Raw genomic sequence first — 20414 nt, 5'->3', positions numbered from 1 at the left:
ACTCAGATTTACCTTTTTTTCCTTATAAATAGTACTTTGGTATTTGCATAAGTGGTAGACCAGATTCCTAATCTGTTCGATAGTACTTTTCTTTAAAAGTGATCAGAAAAATTCTTTTTTTGAAATTATAATTTCATTAATGACATAGCAAATACCATATTCACAACCTGGGCAATTAACATCTCTGGAGCTTTAGGGATCAAATTTAATGAAACAGTTATAAGTACTAGGTAATTAAGGATGATTGGGAGGGTAAGTTTTTTGTCATTCTTTCTAATTAAGTGCAGGGTTTGGATGAGAACATTAGACTCAGGAGAATGTTCCCAGAGAGGTGGTATAACTTGTATGAAAAATTAGAGTCTGATGTGTGTATTGTGGTGTGTGTTTAGATGAGGGTAAAGGGATTGTGGCTAGAAAATGATAAAAGGCTGAAGACTATAGAAATTTGTTATCATTGTAAAGTTTAGGTAGGGCAGAAAAAATATGTGAAGGTCTTGAAATCTGAAAAGTATAGATTTAATAATAATTTTATCTCATAGGAACTGTAACATATTGATAATGCCCAAAGTCTTTAATAGGTAGTGGAAAAGTTTAACTTTTTTACTTAGGATATTCTATCTAATTAATGGCACCATTAAATATTACTAGCATGCACCATTGGAGAATGAATGCTTTGTAAATGAATTCTGACTATAACCAATGCAATGGAAACATGTTAGACTAGGAGTTGAGCTCAACCAAGGTTTTAGTTCTCCTCTAAACCGCTAGCCACAGAGTAGGGATGTGTTTTTATTCTTTACTGTGCACCAAATGCCAGCCTGGAGATGCTCAACACTTCTTGGACGATGAAATGAGTAGATGTACTGACAGGTGAATCATTAAACACGAATGGCTTTTTGTTTCTTCATATGTAAAGTAAGAAAGATGACAAGGAATTCTGTTAGGTTATCTTTGAATTTCTTACCTATTTTTATGATAATATGTACTTTGGTACAAGTACCCTGAGAACTTCAAATTAAATTCTTTTGAAAGAAATAAAACATTTTGTTAAATACACATCTTTTAAATGCAAATTGAAAACCAAGTGTCCTTGTATTTCAGAGGCTTTTTAATATAGATAAAATTTAAATTGAGTTCTTTAGCCAAGCTGAATAAATGTACAAGGTAAAAATGCAATCTCTTCATAAGTTTCACAGAGTAAACACTGGAAGTTGCAATAATAAATATGTAAAGTATTTGTTTTTATTACAAACGTAAAGGATTAGAGGTAGTTTAACATTTGGAATGCAGGTATTAAAGTACTGTAATCAAGTTGGAAGAAGCAGTATAAATCTGAAATTTTCTCAGTAACCAGTTGAATACATTTAGACTAGAGAATGAATCATTTATTTCAGTTCAAAGTTGCAGTGTCTGAGTTGAACCACAGAAGGAATAAAAAAGTCCACATTTGTTTAAGAATAGCAGATAACTGAATTTCAAGTGATAGCCTGTGATTTTCGAGGCAGTCAGAAAAGTTTCACGGAAGCTAAGTGAAGGGAAAGCCAAGTGTCAAATGTGGCATTCCTTCATTAAGTAAGCATTTATTGATACCTTGCAGTATTCTAGGCAGAGGGATTGAAGAAGGCTAACCATGATGACCTCTCTAAGGCTATTGAATTTTCCAGTAATACACTTGCACTAAGTGGTCCTAGTGAACCTAAATCTCAAGTCTGCTATTTTCTTAATGCCCATTTTCTTATCCAAATAACTTGTACATTAGGCTTGAAACTGCTTTCCTTAGATGTTTATTTTTTGTAACTCTAAATATGTATCATTGCTTTTAACCATTTTTATACTATGAAAAGGGATAGCCTTCTGTTGCAATGAGATTTGTGAACGTATATTTTAAAAGAAATATATCAACTAAACATCTGGTTTTGGATACTCTGTATCCTCTCTTCCACTAATTTTTAAAGGTTTTCCTCATATAATCTACTTCTTCACTGTGGTTCATTTATTTTTTTCCTAATTGGAAGATAGCAAAAGAATTGGCAGCATACATTTCTATGTGACTTTAAGCATATACAGAAATGTTGCAACTTCAGTCTGATTAGGAATAATAATAAAATAATATAAATACAAATAAGAAATAAAATAGAAGATAAGGGGCTCCAAACCTCTTTAAAGTATTTTTCTTTTGTTATACCCATTTTTTTCTTATATGAACTCATTTTTATGATATAGTCTTGTCATTAGGGCAAATCATAGGCTTGAATTAAAAGATCAGTAGACACCACTTTATTTTTTTTAATTTTTGTCAGCCCCCATCTATTAACATATCTTTCCTTCCATTTCTCCAGCCTAGTGCCTTGTAACAATAGGAGCTCTATAAACAGTACTTTTTTTTCCTTTCTTTTTTTTTTTTTTGAGAGACAGTCTCACTCTGTTGCCTAGGCCGGAGTGCAGTGGCACAATCTTGGCTCACTATAACCTCCACCTCCTGGGTTCAAGTGATTCTTGTGCCTCAGCCTCCTAAGTAGCTAGGATTACAGGCATGTGCCACTACGCCCGGCTGATTTTTGTGTTTTTAGTAGAGATGAGGTTTCCCCATGTTGGCTAGGCTGGTCTCGAACTCCTGGCCTCAGGTAATCCGCCTGCCTCCCAAAGTGCTAAGATTACAGGCATGAGTCACCACACCTAGCTATAAACAGTACTTAAATGGCGAGTTAGCACTTTCTTGTGAATTTCTGTAATACACTCTATTCTTGCCCTACTTTGCCTCCTGGCCAGATTAATTCAGTAGCAGCTACTATTGAAGAGAATTAACCTAGGAGTGAAGTTGAATGGTCTCCTCTTGGTCTTCACTGATATCTTTGTGGGTGGCTCCCCCACTCAGCCTTCTCTGTTTCTACCCCAGCAGAAGATTGGGACTTCTTTTTACAGCCTACAGAGGATGGACATCTAGCTTCACCACTTGGCCTTTGCTGGCAGGGTTGGTGGGGGTGGGCTGCTGTTTTTTTCTGTGGTGGTTAGCTAGAGTGGAGTGGTTATTGTCGAAAAGCTTCTGTCTTGCTAGGCTGCCCGCTTCCTGGATAGAGAGGGCATGCTTTTCTTGGGGCTTTTCTTTTCTGGGTCTCCTCCATTGGCGTTTTTGCATTGTTGCTGTCTCCAGTATCCAGTCTGAAATACATGAGACAAAAAGAAAACCCAAAGTATTGATCATCATTTTGTTCCTTGGATCCTGAGCTCCCTTGTCAGACTGCCACCTTCTCTCCATCTTCTGAAAACAGTTTTGCAGGAACATATAATTTAATTTGCAAAAGTTATATTATGCATAACCTAAGAAGAGTTGACACTGTAGTTGCTCACTAATTACTTGTTGAATTGAAATCAAAAATAGGTGCGTATTTCTTGAGATGTTTGTATCCATCTGAGATCTTTGTGATTTGAGAAAGGAAGAGGTGAGTAAAATAAACACTTAAAGCAGTTCTACCAAATCAATTTTCAAATCAACAATTTCTACACCTTTAGTAAACAATTTATAATTTAGAGGAGGAAAGATAAAAAGTATTATATTGAACAGTAACCTCAGTCTTTTAGGATTGTTACAAGAAATTCATTTTGCATGATCATTTATCTTTTAATTCTTCTAGTGCTGTACATTAAATGAGCCTGGTGTTGTATTACTACACTATAGCTCCTTTGTGGAGCCAGTGGAGGCTTTCTATTCTAAACCATAAGTTCTCACTTATTTTGAGGCTATCCCACACCCTGAAAGATAAAGTTTCAAATGAGTCAGGTGATCTTTTCACAAATGGAATTAGAGTGCTCAGTTTACATTTTTTTTAAATTATACTTTAAGTTTTAGGGTACATGTGCACAACATGCAGGTTAGTTACATATGTATACATGTGCCAAGTTGGTGTGCTGCACCCAGTAACTCGTCATTTAACATTAGGTATATCTCCTAATGCTATCCCTCCCTGCTCCCCCCACCCCACAACAGGCCTCGGTGTGTGATGTTCCCCTTCCTGTGTCCATGTGTTCTCATTGTTCAGTTCCCATCTATGAGTGAGAACATGCAGTGTTTGGTTTTTTGTCCTTGCGATAGTTTGCTGAGAATGATGGTTTCCAGCTTCATCCATGTCCCTACAAAGGACATGAACTCATCGTTTTTTATGGCTGCATAGTATTCCATGGTGTATATGTGCCACATTTTCTTAATCCAGTCTATCATTGTTGGACTTTTGGCTTGGTTCCAAGTCTTTGCTATTGTAAATAGTGCCGCAATAAACATAGGTGTGCATGTGTCTTTATAGCAGCATGATTTATAATCCTTTGGGTATGTACCCAGTAATGGGATGACTGGGTCAAATGGTATTTTCTAGTTCTAGATCCCTGAGGAATCACCACACTGACTTCCACAATGGTTGAACTAGTTTACAGTCCCACCAACAGTGTAAAAGTGTTCCTATTTCTCCACATCCTCTCCAGCACCTGTTGTTTCCTGACTTTTTAATGATTGCCATTCTAACTGGTGTGAGATGGTATCTCATTGTGGTTTTGATTTGCATTTCTCTGATGGCCAGTGATGATGAGCATTTTTTCATGTGTCTTTTGGCTGCATAAATGTCTTCTTTTGAGAAGTGTCTGTTCATATCCTTTGCCCACTTTTTGATGGGGTTGTTTGTTTTTTTCTTGTAAATTTGTTGGAGTTCATTGTAGATTCTGGATATTAGCCCTTTGTCAGATGAGTAGGTTACGAAAATTTTCTCCCATTTTGTAGGTTACCTGTTCACTCTGATGGTAGTTTCTTTTGCCGTGCAGAAGCGCTTTAGTTTAATTAGATCCCATTTGTCAATTTTGGCTTTTGTTGCCATTGCTTTTTGTGTTTTAGACATGAAGTCCTTGCCCATGCCTGTGTCCTGAATGGTAATGCCTAGGTTTTCTTCTAGGGTTTTTATGGTTTCAGGTCTAACATGTAAGTCTTTAATCCATCTTGAATTAATTTTTGTATAAGTTGTAAGGAAGGGATCCAGTTTCAGCTTTCTACATATGGCTAGCCAGTTTTTCCAGCACCATTTATTAAATAGGGAATCCTTTCCCCATTTCTTTTTTTTGTCAGGTTTGTGAAAGATCAGATGGTTGTAGATATGCGGCATTATTTCTGAGGGCTCTGTTGTGTTCCATTGGTCTATTTCTCTGTTTTGGTACCAGTACTATGCTGTTTTGGTTACTGTAGCCTTGTAGCATGGTTTGAAGTCAAGTAGTGTGATGCCTCCAGCTTTGTTCTTTTGGCTTAGGATTGACTTGGCAATGCGGGCTCTTTTTTGGTTCCATATGAACTTGAAAGTAGTTTTTTCCAATTCTGTGAAGAAAGTCATTGGTAGCTTGATGGGGATGGCATTGAATGTATAAATTACCTTGGGCAGTATGGCCATTTTCACGATATTGATTCTTCCTACCCATGAGCATGGAATGTTCTTCCATTTGTTTGTATCCTCTTTTATTTCATTGAGCAGTGGTTTGTAGTTGTTCTTGAAGAGGTCCTTCACATCCCTTGTCAGTTGGATTCCTGGGTATTTTATTCTCTTTGAAGCAATTGTGAATGGGATTTCACTCATTATTTGGCTCTCTGTTTGTCTGTTATTGGTGTATAAGAATGCTTGTGATTTTTGCACATTGATTTTGTATCCTGAGACTTTGCTGAAGTTGCCTGTCAGCTTAAGGAGATTTTGGGCTGAGACAATGGGGTTTTCTAGATATACAGTCATGTCATCTGCAAACAGGGACAATTTGACTTCTTCTTTTCCTAATTGAATACCCTTTATTTCCTTCTCCTGGCTAATTGCCCTGGCCAGAACTTCCAACACTATGTTGAATAGGAGTGGTGAGAGAGGGCATCCCTGTCTTGTGCCAGTTTTCAAAGGGAATGCTTCCAGTTTTTGCCCATTCAGTATGATATTGGCTGTGGGTTTGTCATAGATAGCTCTTATTGTTTTGAGATACGTCATTTCACAAATGCAATTGGAGTGTTCAGTTTACATTTTTAAAAGTACTTTTAAAAAGTACTTTTATTTTCAGCTTGAGTCACTCTTCCCAGGCTTTATCCAGGTGGCTTAGGTTAGCTAGGGCTGTGTCCCGTGATGTACAGTCCCTTTACACAATGTTGGAGATAAAACTTGGCCTCATGTCTTGCTTCATATTCCCACAGCCTCTCAGAGTCCTGTGGACAATGACTAGGGAGACAAACCATGCAAGCAACATATTTTTTAAAAGGTCAGTTTCAATAATGACTTAATTTTAAGTTATAATTTCGTGGAACACTTTCATCACTTTCTTTTTCACAGTATTTTACCCAGTTATTAATTAATCTAAGTAGTGTATCTTCGGGAGGTAAGACAGTTATTTCCATTTTATAGATGAGGAAATCAAGAAAAGTCATTTAGTTTATGACTTATCCAAGAGCATTCAGTGCATTGAGATTGGAAGTGGAACAACAGACCGAGATTGGAACTCTAAATATTTTCTTTAACCACCTTCCTGTGCTTAGCCCAATAGACCGTGCCCGTAACCAAATTAAATTTGTATATCTTTCACAATGAGAGCAAGGGGGAAAAAAAGATTATCCAATTAGAATTTTGTTATAGACATGGTCTGTAAATATCTAATTTTTCAGTCTGATGCATCAAGAATGTTAAATCATTATCATATCTCCTGTTTCATATGTAGCATAATAAAAAGCCCGTAATACAAGACAACAATTAAAAAAAATATTTTCTTGTTAAGAAATATGGCAGTTATTTGAAAATAAACAATTCCATTTAATTTTTTACAATGTAAAGAAAAATGTGATACGTATATAACAAACATAAATATAGTACATATACTTGTCATTAGATATATTCTATATCTGCACTTTATATATACATACACAATAAAAGACACTGAAAATTTGGGATAGGTTTATAAACTATCGATGCTACCATGTGAAAGAATACTGTTGTGTGAAATAATTGGAATTTGGGAACTGGCTTATTTAATTTTCATTTCATCTTTGCCTTCCCCCTTAGTTTAAATGCATTTAAATATTTATCTAAATACAGTGTCAGATTGGGCTGCTATAATAAGAATACCATAGACTGGGTAACTTAAACAACAGATATCTACTTTTCATAGTTTTAGAGGATGGGAAGTTCAAAATTAGGGTGCCAGCATGGTCAGGTTCTGGTGAGGCCCTCCTCCTGGTTTCCATATGGCAGCCTTCTTGTTGTATCCTCACATGGCAGAGAGAAAGGAAGCAAGTGTTATTGAGTCTCATATAAAGGCATTAATCCCATCATGAGGATTCTACTCTCATGACTTAATTGCATCACAAAGGCCCCACCACCTCATACCATCTCTTTGAGGGTTAGGGTTTGAACACATGACTTGGGGGAACACAAACATGCAGCCCATAACATATAGATATAGTTTCCTTTTAGAGTAGTTTGTTATATGTTGGGGAAAAGTTACCACTCAAAATTAAGGGCCTGAATTCTAGATTCATCTCTTATTCTGCTAAATACGTTGATTATGGAAGCACATTTGCAGGATTGTCTTTGAGAGTTAGCATCCTGATGTAGCAATTCATTTGTATTGTAACATCATGGAGATTTCTTTTGTGCTTTTTCTTTTTCACACTTTCTCCTATTCCTGAGATTCTCTTTTTGCACTCTATTAAAATTCAAGTCAACATCAGATAAAGCTGGGTCATAATGTATTGCTTTTTCAGTCAGCGGCTTCTGTTTTTCACATTGAGTATTTTCTTTAAAATGACTCAGTTTGAGGTGATACTAAAGAAGTTTAAAATTAGAGACCATAGCTCAGTTATCTAAGATTAGCAATGCCTATAATAAAGCTAAAGTATTATCAGGCACACCAGCTTGTGCTTACAGTCCTAGCATTTTGGGAGGCCAAGGTAGGAGGGTCACATGAGGACAGGAATTTGAGGGCAGCCTGGTGGGCAACATGGTGAGACCCTATCTCTACAAAAAATAACCAGAAAATTAGCTGGACATGGTGATATGTGCCTGTAGTCCTAGCTACTTGGAAGGCTGAGGTGGGAGGATCGCTGGAGTCCAGGAATTCAAAGCTGCAGTGAGCTATGATCACACCACTGCATTCCAGTCTGGATGACAGAGTGGGACTCTATTTTTAAAAAACAACACAACCTATTTATTATACCTTTTATTTCCCAAGTCCAAATTAATTCTTCCTATGTTTGAAGTCCCATAGTATTTGATTATTAGCATTTATTTTATTTTGCCTTATATGAGCTGTTTACTTGATCCTCACAGTGTGTAATAAAGTGTTTTACACTTTGCCTATTCTCAAGTACATGTTTTAGATTAAATTTATCCCCCTAAAGGAAAGATCAACATGTGACCCCTTTCTGATATCTGGTCCTTTGGTGTGGATATGTTGATTTTGTTTTTATTCCAGCTTGCTTCTCTTTAGACTATCAAATTATAGATTCATTTTTAGTTTTACTTTCTATTAATAGTGTACTTCACCTAGTTAGATTGTTTTTCCAGTAGTCTTTTAATTTCTCATGGTAAAAATAGATTATCATTTCTCAATTACTTCTAAATATAAATTCCATTCTAATAAATGCCATTTAGATATCCAATCCAACTATAACAGTGCCTACCACACAATAGGTGCTCAAAAAATGAGTAAATGGGTGAATGAGTGAACTAACAAATGCTCCTTACTGCCTGTCCATTTAATAGTTTATCCGTGTAGGTATTTATCAGTATGGTTGCTATGTTCATGTATTTGCAGTTGCTAAAAATTCTTAAACTCCTTAGCGGTAAAGGCTGACTCTCTGCAAGTGGGCGTGAACATGCTACCTCAAACCTATTAATTTAAGATGTAGCAAGTTAATATTATCCAAAGTACATTGATAGTCTAAGACCCACTAAGCAGAATTGCATGGAATTGTTATATAGATTAAATGAGGTATAATGTGTGTTTGTAAAGGGAGTCTATACAACTGTAAAGTACTACACCAAGGTTAGTTTGGTTAAGAACACTTTTATTAATATGGAACTAATAATACATGTTATATAATATTACTGAACAGTAACTACATTTCTTAGAATATGCAGTGTACGTTTGAGCAAATAGACTGGATTGTATAAATTGTCAAGATTGGAACTAAGCTCTTCAGGAGTATCTAATTCTTGGTAAGGTGTCTTCAGGTGTTCCTAAATAATTGGAAGATGTAATTATGAGAAAAGCTATAAATGAATAATAACTAAGTATGTACTGTTGACAGATCATTATTGAAAAGCAAATTTCTAGATGTCAGCACTACAATTTGAAAGTGAAGCTTTTTATTTTGAATGAAATATTAGTAGTTTGGGTTTATTTGCACAAAATATTCAAAGACTGGATGTTGAAAGATTAAACTTGTCTCTAGAGATTATTTAAGAACAAGACTAGATTTTCTGTTCATTTGAAATTAGAAATGAAGGAAACAAGTAAAATGGTTTATAGTTGAAAACATATTGTGAATTGGAAGGGATTTCCAGTTCCACTCAAGAAAACATTTAAGTCCATTAGTAATGTCTGGCCTTTTAATTTTAAGCCAAGAACAATTTACTAAGGATAGTCTAACTTTAAAAAAAATCACTGTGAAATATGTTTCTTGGTTTACAATTTTGAGTGTTTGGAAATCTATATAATTTTTTTCTTACCTCATACAAAAAGAGAGCATTTGTCATTTTTCTATAAAATTTAATTTTCACTGATGTCATTTTGTTATGCTCCTTACATTTGTACAATAGGATAGTACAAAGTACTGTGGTCTTATTATTCAATGGAAATGTGGCCTTTCAGGGATCATTTGCTTTCTAGAACTCTATTTACCAGTAGTTATGAACAGGTTGTGCTTCACTGTTAGGTTGATGTGGTTGCAAGGCAGCATTTTAAAAAGAGAAGAGTTTTAAATATCATGCTTGGAAAAGATCTGAAGGACAATTAAAATCTAATGTCTAATAAATAACCATTTTAATGCAGATATCATTTTTAAATTGTTATATTTCGTTGCCTTTCTTTAGTATAATAAGTCCATTAGTCATGATTTCTTTCAAGAACTACTTAGGATTTTAGGCAGATAAAGGCAATTGTCTTAACTGCTAGACAACATACAGTATATTTAAATACATATGTATGATAAAACCTTACACTTTTAGGTCAGACCCTTTTGGAAGTCCAAATGTGGTGTGCACACTGGTTGAATAGAAATTCACTTTTTTTTGTTTGTTTGAGAGACAGGGACTTGCTATGTTGCCCAGGGATCCTCCAGCCTCAGCTTCTGGAGTAGCTGGGACTATAGGTGCACTCTACTGCACCCAGCTCCAAAGTTCACCTCTGTATTGACTTTGTGGAGCAACTTGCTTAACAAATCAATAATTATACATACATTTCAAAAAATATGTTTAGCCTTGCTAAGAGAAAAACAAAATCTTTCAAAGAATCATTAAGCAATTTCAATTGCATTTGTTTATATACAAACAATACACTACTTACAGTTTCTAGCATAACTTCTTTGTATATGCTCATTTCTGTAACAGTACAAGGCTGAATGAGGGAAACATATAATAGAGAAATGGCAAGCTGACTGAAAGATAGAGTTAAAATAGTTTCTTAATTCTGTTTGTACTTTCCAATATGGTAGCCACTAATGATGTGTAGCTTTTGAGCACTTGAAATGTGACTAGACTGCAGTGAGATGTGCTGTAAGCATAAAATAACACACCACATTTTGAAGATTTGATGCAAAAAGAAAGAATGTAAAATATCTCACTGATAACTGATATGTATTGCTATGTTGAAATAATGTTTTAGAACATACAGTTAAATACAATGTATTATTAAAATTCATCTTTTTTAATATGACTACAAAATCTAAAATTATATATGTGCTTGCATTTCTAGATAGCACTATTAAACAGCACTGATCTGTATGATCTTAAACATTACAATACAATTATATATTGGATAACTGCAGCTTTAGCTTGCGTTCTAAAAGGAGTTCAGATGTTGTACCTGTTTTGGCCTCATTTTCCTTCTTTATATTCTGTCTCTCAGCCTCAGTCCAGTTTGAGAGCTGTTAGTGTTCCAGCATAAGATTCTCTTCTTAATCCTCCTTTTTTTTTTTTTGAAGACTGAGTCTCACTCTGTCACCCAGGCTGGAATGCAGTGGCGCAATCTTGGCTCACTGCAACCTCCTCCTTCCGGGTTCAAGCGGTTCTCCTGCCTCAGCCTCCTCAGTAGCTGGGATTACAGGCGCATGCCAGCATGCCTGGCTACTTTTTGTATTTTTAGAGACAGGGTTTCACCATGTTCGTCAGACTGGTCTCGAACTCCTGACCTCATGATCCCTCCGCCTCGGCCTCCCAAAGTGCTGGGATTACAGGTGTGAGCCACTGCACCTGGCCAATCCTCATAATATTGTAGGATGATTTCATCTTCCTTCCTCTAGAGGTCACAGACATTGGAAAGTCATTCCCTAAGTGAATATGAATAATACTATGTGTTTCGAAGAGGTGAAATGTGTGGTCTAGCTACCTTTCAGATTCTCCTTTTCTCTCAGAGGAAGGCTTTTGCCTGCATGGTTGTATTGTCACAATCTGTAACTTATAGTTCAGATTCAAAAACCCCTTTTCTTACTGGAAAACGTATACAACAACAGGGAAAATAAAAAAATTTAAAAAATAGCATAAATGCCATTTTTAGAAGGCAGAAAAAAGTCTGCAAACCCCAAAGTGCTACTTAAAGTGATTGAAACCCAGCAGAGCCATGGGTGAAACAGCACTGCCGGGCAGGGAGCTGAGAGGCCAGTGTGGTGACAGATTTCAGAAAGCACCAGCACTAAGGGACTACCTAAAGGCCTGGCACCAGCCCTAAAGACCAAAGGCTGGAGCTGGAGCTACCATGGTCAAAGCTGAGATCTGGCATTAGGCAATAGCCACTTAGTCAGGGGAAGGAGGAGAGAGAAACAGAAGGTGTGGGAAAGTATCTAGTAGGATCAGACTTCAGCCAGCAAACCGAGATACATTTTCTGAAGTTCAGGGGTCATCTTGGAGAGTAGGGCTGTTACTCTTGGGACAATGGTCAGTGACTAACTAGGCAACCCCGGGGAGCTAAGCTGGCTGCAGAAGCCCTCCTGGACCTAGTGATGCAAAAAACTAATTTGAAAAAGATAGTTTCACACTGTGGCATGGAAAAGAGAGCCCTTGAAGATTGGAAAAGGCTGCCTTTATCCCTCCTTTCCCCAGCCCTTCCCTCTCTGGAACCTCCTACCTGGTCCAGGAAAATCTAATCTTTTCAGCCAACTTTGTAACCATAAGTTACAAAGTGTATTCATATGGCATCAATTCAAGCATACTATTAAAACAGAAGAAAAACACATGAGAAAGAAGCATACTGGCAGATGAATTCTTCTCTGGTCCACTCCTCGAAACTGAGTGCGCTAGTGCTTCTGCTTGTCTACTTAGATCTTGATTTTTTTGGTTTCTTTTATTAAAACATAATATTTTGAAGAGTAGAATCTGTTGTTCCAGCACAAAATGTAGTATCTACATCCTAGAAGGCCTTTTGTACTTTAGAGATCGTGTGAATGCTTTGGGTAATAGCATTTATCATGATTGGAAAAGGATTGCCATCAGTCTCTCTAGATTAGGAAAAAGTGGTCTCAGAATGGTGGATTTTTTACAGTTTGCCTTTTTTTTTTTTTTTTTAATGTTAGGGAAGCTATGAAGTGTACTTATTATTGCCAAATTCACCTACTCAAGGCTACTTTATGCATAGTGTGTGGCATTCACCCATGAGTTTCAGGCAGGGAAACAGGCACTGACATTAAGGATCCCAGACAGTTTGCTACTTTGAAGCATTAAATGGGTAGTTCAATTTTTTCTGCCTTTTTACTTAGGAGACTTTTCATATGTTGAAAGCACAAAGAACCAAGTGTAATAGTGTTCACATCTTTTCTAGATAGCATGTTCCTTTCAGGTGAAGGCTCAAGACCTGTATACTCCCTCCACCGCCCCACCCCTCCACCCCCAAAAGAATAAAAACATACTCCAAATTGCATGTGATTTTAGGTGGTTTGAAGATCCTTTAAAGCTTCTCCATGGGCCCTGAGTTAATAGTTCCCATTTTAAAGAGTATACTTTTTTTTCTTCACACAGTGGAATCTTTTGGACTTCTTGTTTCTAGAGGGTCAGAAAGGCAGGCTCTGGATTTCTGATGCCATCTTTTCAGTTAGTTGTTATATTTAAAATTGGATTTACAATTTACTCATCTTATTGACTGATACAATAAAATGTAAATGATTATTAGTGTTTTGCTTATAAATTGCTTGACTAATTTTTGCCTACTATCTAAAACATTTGCCAAAATTTCTCAAATAATCAATGCTAAGCTTAATTCATCACTGTTAAGTTTAATTCATCACCTTCTTCCTCTTTAAAGGAATTGACTTCTCTTTGTGTAGTCATATTAACAACAGGTATTTTAATGTCTTCGTCATTTGATGAAGGATTGGCAGACCTAAATATATACCAGTTTGGTATTATTTAGTTTTAAAGTAATGATTCGTGTGATAGGTTCTTGCTGGTTTTTAAAGTGTGTATCTAAAACCATTTATGAGTGAATTTTTATATAGGTAATTTAATTCCAAAAACTATGTCAAGCTAAGTTAAAGAAGTTATAAAACATTTATTTGTGTCTTTTAGACATAGAAAGTTGTTTCACTTTATTTTAAGCTTCCTTGATATTTGCTTAAGTTACATTTTTACCTTGTGAAATAGTTGGAAACAAGCATGCCATTTTCAGGTATTATAGTAGAATTCTATTTGAAAAAGTATTAGTCGAAAGAGTTTTTTTTCTAACTTTCAGATTGCTGCTTGGAACCCTTTAAATTACAGAATCATATTAATGTGCCTATGTTACCTGATATCTGACAAGGAATCTATTAGTGCTGTTCCTTATAGTGCCAGTTCTTTGTATCCCTAAGTTATTTATGTAAAATAGATAAATTTACAGTGTCTTTTTTTCTTCCCACTAGTCATGTGTTTTATCTAATAGTAAAGATTATACCTTGAAAAATAAAATACAGAGGCACCTCTATTTTCTTGTAAAATTTATCTGATCTCAGAGACAACACCTTGCTTTACCTCATTTTACCACCAAATACAGAGTTATTTCTTTTCTACCAAAAAAAGCACTTCAATGCATTGATGACATACTTATCTCATTGATGCATATTCATTCTAAGACTTGTCTCATGATGCTTGCTTGCTGCTGCTGATTTGCTTATCTTAATTTTTTCTTAAAGTCATGAGAACAATTTTTGTGTTTTTGGACTCAAGGAATATTGGCAGATTCAGTCTTTGCTTGGCTTCTTAACTGAAGTCTCTTTATTGTTGGGATCTCTTATGGTATTCTACTCATTTCTCTTTCCTTCTCTACTCTCCATTCTTCCTACTGCCTTCCAAATAATTCACATATAATCACATTAGACTCCTGACACAGAAGTGTTAGTCTTAGAGAGGCTCTTTTACATATCAACCCCATTTTGAGTATCACCTGCTAGAAAGTGAAAGGAGGCTCTGAGTTTTTGAGTTCCATAATAATAACAACCAAACTTCAGAAAATGAAGTGGAAAATTTCAGTTTGACCACAGCAATAAATTCACTTTATCTGTGCTGACCATAGTCAGAACATTTGCAAAGTGATGTTTCTTGACTCTTATACCACAGATGACTTCAGATGTGTTAGTACCAGCTAAGGATGTAATACCACAGCATTTAAAAATTTTGCATGAATACCTCTGGTTTCTTTTTCTTGAACTAAATTAAGAAAGAATTTTAGGAAGCTGTTAAGCTTCTTCATTACATATTTCTATTTATGCTTCATCTGTCATCTCATTTATAGGAATCCTTCCTTAAATTTCCCTAAGACCAGGTAATCTTTATCTTGTTGAGATCATGTCAGAACTTTAGCTATCAGTTTTGGTTTTGCATACCAAAATATTTTAGGGAAAAGTAATCTACATATAAGTTTGCTTCATATTCTTTCACTAAAAAATCTGTATTACATTTCTCAAGTATGTTTTAGACTGACATTATACCACTGGTTAGTTTTTCTACAAGGAGATATGTGTCATTTTTTGTTTGTGTTGCTTTTTCTTATTTATCAAGCAACCATTGATCACCTGCCATGTGTCACGCACTATGCTTAGAGGCTTGGGATTATGATATAAAATGTCTTATGATGACACTTGACAGCTTTTGATAAGAGACTCTTAAAATATGAAACTTTTATCAGTGGTTTCAATGTTGAGTCATAGTACATCTAAAGGAATTCCATAAAACCAGCATTTTAGTGTTAGGGTTGAGAAGTCTTTAGTAATGAGAAGACTACTTTACTACATGGTTCATGTGAGCCTGTAATCAAATTTACCAGTTTTTTTTTTAGGTTTCTTCAAACTTGCTGCCCTTTAAGATGATGAGCTCCCATGAGTTGGGGGAGCTCTACCTGGTCCAGAGTCTGACATATTCTATAAGTAATATATAATATGATCAATTAATGGATGACTCAAAGTCTTTGAAGAGGGTGAAGATGGGAAAGAGCCAAGATGAATAGAAGTTTGGCCTAGTTTTCCTCCCCTGTTGTTGCCTTTCTCTTTTTTTCTCTATTTCCCTTTTTGAGAAGCAGACCATGTTGAATGAAGATACCCTCTGAAGAGGTTGGATAGAGCTTTTCAGGCCCAAACTGATTTTATCACTTAGATTTGATTATGTTCTGGGAGATTATCCTTAACCAAACTTCTTAATTATTATTTTTTAATGAATTTGGGGAGTATCCATGATTTATTAAGTGGAAAAAAATTAAGATGCTAAATGAAACATTTCATATCTTCCCATTAGGTTAACACACACTTAGATAAAAGTTTCAGGTCTCTTTGATCATAAAGGAGGGTGAAATGATTCACTCCTGTCTTGATCATATTGAATATCATAGGAAGGAAAAAGAGAAGATTATTAATAGTTGCATGACATACCTTTTATTGTTTGGCTTGTTATGGGCAGGTATTACTCTGGTAATTAAACAAAATCAATAAAATACATAAAATTTAAACAAATCACAGCAACAAAACAAAGGATTGAAGTCTGTCTTTTTTTTTTTTTTTGAGACGGAGTCTCTCTCTGTCACCCAGGGTAAAGTGCAGTGGCGCTATCTCGGCTCACTGCAAGCTCCACCTCCTGGGTTCACGCCATTCTCCTGCCTCAGCCTCCCGAGTAGCTGGGATTACAGGCACCCACCACCACGCCTGGCTAATTTTTTTTGTATTTTTAGTAGAGTCGGAGTTTCACCACGTTAGCCAGCATGGTCTTGATCTCCTGACCTCGTGATCCGCCCACCTAAGCCTCCCAAAGTGCTGGGATTACAGGCGTGAGCCACTGCACCCGGCCTGAAGTCTCTCTTTTAATATAAGCAGTCACATTGGCCTCTATGCAAGTTTGCCTATGTACAACACAATATTAGATATATTAGAAAGAGGCCAAAGCTTGCCAAGCTTAAGGTGGGTCCTGGTATATCCTTCCTCGAAACAAGGTACCTAATAATCTACATTAGCTAAACTGAGAGAGACCACATTAGTGATTCTTTCCAGATAAAGTGGTTCATCAGCTTCCCCTGGAAAGAATTGTGGCATTACTCATGCTTGTTTACTTTTTTATTTATTTATATTTTATTTTTCAAACTTTTATTTTAGATTCAGGATGTACATGTGTAGGTTTATTACCTGGTTATATTGTATGATGCTGAGGTTTGAGATATGGACGATCCCATCACCCAGGTACTGAGCATAGTACCCAACAGTTTTTCAACCCTTGCCTGCCTCCCTTCCTCCTTCCTTTAGTAGTCCCCGTTGTCTGTTGTTGCCATCTTTATGTCTATGAGTACCCAGTGTTTAGCTCTCACTTAGGAGAACCTGCGTTTTCTGTCCCTGCGTTAATTCTCATAGGACAATGGCCTCCAGCTATATCCATATTGCTACAAAGGACATGATTTTGTCCTTTTTTATGGCTGTGTAGTATTCCATGGTGTATGTGTACCACATGTTCTTTATCTAGTCCACCATTGATGGACACCTAGGTTGATTCCATGTCTTTGGTATTGTGAATAGTGTCACAGTGAACATGCAAGTATGTGTGTCTTTTTGGTAGAATGATTTGTTTTCTTTGGATACATCCCCAGTAATGGGATTGCTGGATCAAATGGTAGTTCTGTTTTACGTTCTTTGAGAAATTGCCAAACTGCTTCCTACAGTGGCTGAGCTACTTTACATTCCTCCCAAGTGTAGAAGCATTTCCTTTTCTCCATAGACTTGCCAGTATCTGTTGTTTTTTGACTTTTTAAATAATAGTTGTTCTTACTGGTGTGAGATGGTATTTCATTGTGGTTTTGATTTGCATTTCCCTGATGATTAGTGATGTGGAGCATTTTTTCATATGTTTGTTGGCTGTTTATGTGTCGAATTTTGAGAGATCTCTACTCATATCTTTTGCCTATTTCTTAATGGGATTATTTGGTTTTTGCTTGTTCAGTTGTTTAAGTTACTGATAGATTCCGGATATTAGACCTTTGTTGGATGCATAGTTTGCAATATATTCTTCTATTCTGTAGGTTGTTTACTCTGTTGATAATTTCTTTTGCTTTGCAGAAGCTCTTTAATTAGGTCCCACTTGTCAATTTTTGTTTTTGTTGCAATTGCTTTTGAGGACTTAATCATAAATTCTTTCCCAAGGCCAGTATCTAGAATTGTGTTTCCTAGGTTTTCTTCTAGGATTCTTATAGTTTGAGGTCTTACATTTAAGTCTTTAATTCATCTCGAGTTAATTTTTGTTTATGGTAAAAGATAGGGGTCTAGTTTCATTCTTCTGCATATGGCTAGCCAGCTATCCCAGGACAATATATTGAATAGGGAGTCCTTTCCTCATTGCTTATTTTTGTCAACTTTGTCAAAGATTAGATGGCTGTAGGTGTGCAGCTTTATTTGAGTTTTCTATTCTGTTTCACCAGTTTATGTGTCTGTTTTTGTACCAGTATCATGTGGTTTGGCTACTGTAGCCTTGTAGTATAGTTTGAAGTTGGATAATGTGAAGCCTTCATCTTTGTTCTTTTGCCTAGGATTGCTTTAGCTATTCAGGTTCTTTTTTGGTTCCATATGAAGTTTAGAATAGTTTTTTTCTAATTCTGTGAAAAATGATGGTAGTTTGATAGGAATAGCATTGAATCTGTAGATTATTTTGGGCAGTATGGCCATTTTAATGATATTGATTCTTTCAACCTGTGAGCATGGAATGTTTTCTATTTGTTTGTGTCATCTGTGATTTCTTTTAGTCATGTTTTATAGATCTCCTTGTAAAGACCTGTCACCTCCTTAGTTAGATGTATTCATAGGTTTTTTTTTGTGTGTTTTTTGTGGCTATCGTAAATGAGATTTTGTTCTTGATTTGGCTCTCATCTCGAGCATTGTTGGTGTATAGAAATGCTACTGATTTTAATACCTTGATTTGTATCCTGAAACTTTACTGAAGCCCAAACTTATTAAAACAATGTCTCTACAGCATGAGAATTAGAAACAAAGAGCCAGAGAAAGTGAAGTTTGATTACCAGTTGTACTTACAATCTGTGTGCCTTTAGATAAATTGGTCGTTTCCATTAGCTTCCATATCTATTAAATGAATATAATCATGGGACCTAACTCATGGCATTCTTTAAAAAGATTAAATGACAATCCTAAATTCATAATACTAAAAGAATATTCAAATTAAATTAATAGCAGAGAGAAAAGCAATGTAATATAAAATTATACTTAACACAGAGCCTTGCATATTGAAATTCTCAATAAATAATTTTTTGTTGTTGCATTTGTAATTATCAGTACTAATTTACAGAAACATATGCTTACTAATATATGCTATATATGTAAATATACACACGCATATATAGGATAAAGTACACACATACACATACATGCTCAGGGCTGCCATTTAGACCATCTTATTTGTAATCTAACTACTCAGGAAACTTAATTAGTTATCAGAAGTTGGCTTTGTGAAAATGTGATCAAAGAAAAAGAGTTAGATGATCCTGGAGGATATTTCATCCAGGCTTTAGTAGAGCTTGGAAAATTAGGCCTTCCACATTACTACATACCTTTCCAGCATTCATGTTACTCATCTTTGCTAATTATATCAGTGAGTCTCTGCCTTCCCCTCTATCCATCTACCTTCTTCTTCTTCTTCTTTCTTCTTTCTTCTTCTTCTCTTCTTTCTTCTTCTTCCACTTCTTCCTCTTCTTCCATACGTAACATTCATACATACAATCTTCTTTCATGCATATACCATATGAACTCTGACAGACTTATATTTTTGAACTCTTGTTTGTCATTAACCATGAACTTCAATATTTCATGCAAGGCAATTAATTTTTTCTTCCCTTTTTAATATCATGTATTTTCCAAATATGTATACCATGGTTTTTTAATGCATGCAACTAATTTAAACATCAAGTAAGCATGTATATTATTTCATTTAATCTTCAAAACATCTTTGTGAAATAAGTCATATCTATTCATCCAACAAAAATACTGAGGCTAAAGAGGAGTTAAATGAGTTGCCTGAAGTTACATAGTTAATAAGCACCACAGTTAGGAATCCTGTCTACTCCATGATTTCAGGCCCACCTTTCCACAGCTTCACCACAACCTGAACAGAAAGGTCCTAGAAATCCCCATTTATGAATCATCTCTCTTAGGATGGATTACTTCTATAAATATGTCCATTTTGTAGTGGTTTTTACTTGACTCAACTTCATAATAACCTTTCCTGACCTTGTAACTGCCCCCCCTTATTAACTGGCATAATGGAAGAAAATAAGAGATTACAGATCCTTGAGAAAAGAAAGAAAAAAGAATGTCGCAGGTGGGATGGTATCTAATAATTGGAGGACAGCTTTAGCAGGGAGGAGATGAGGAAGGAAAACTGAGAATATATGTCTAGAAATAACAGGTGAATTAAGGGTGGAAAAAACTGGAGATCAAGATTGGATGTTCTCCATTCAATTAGAAATGAAAGTTTGGGGAGTAAAGAAAGGGATGAATATGAGAGATAAGGAAACTTGGAGGAAGGAGGCAGTCTGTAACAATTTCTGTGGGAACCTCAGCATTGAATCAAGCAGAGAAGTGTGTTTGAAGTTGTTGATAACCTTGTGCTTTAGGAATAGATTTTTCTGGCCATTTTTTTATTGTGATAAGATCCATGAACCATGAAATTTACCATTTTAACCACCTTTTTTCTGTCATGACAGCC

At 35.7% G+C, this 20414-nt stretch overlaps 1 protein-coding gene and 1 non-coding gene across 3 annotated transcripts in view; both read left to right on the top strand.

Annotated features, from left to right (window-relative positions):
- RNGTT (RNA guanylyltransferase and 5'-phosphatase) overlaps positions 1-20414 on the top strand; it is a 354408-nt gene that overhangs the window by 244492 nt on the left and 89502 nt on the right. The gene's annotated exons all lie outside the window — the stretch shown is intronic.
- Positions 6060-6248, top strand: LOC112440227 (small nucleolar RNA SNORA73 family). Its single transcript, XR_003028403.1, has one exon. It is a non-coding gene; the product is annotated as a small nucleolar RNA SNORA73 family (small nucleolar RNA).

Source organism: Pan paniscus, chromosome 5 (genome assembly GCF_029289425.2).
Source record: "Pan paniscus chromosome 5, NHGRI_mPanPan1-v2.0_pri, whole genome shotgun sequence".
Lineage (NCBI taxonomy): Eukaryota > Metazoa > Chordata > Mammalia > Primates > Hominidae > Pan > Pan paniscus.
This window is presented reverse-complemented; position numbering and strand designations above follow the sequence as displayed.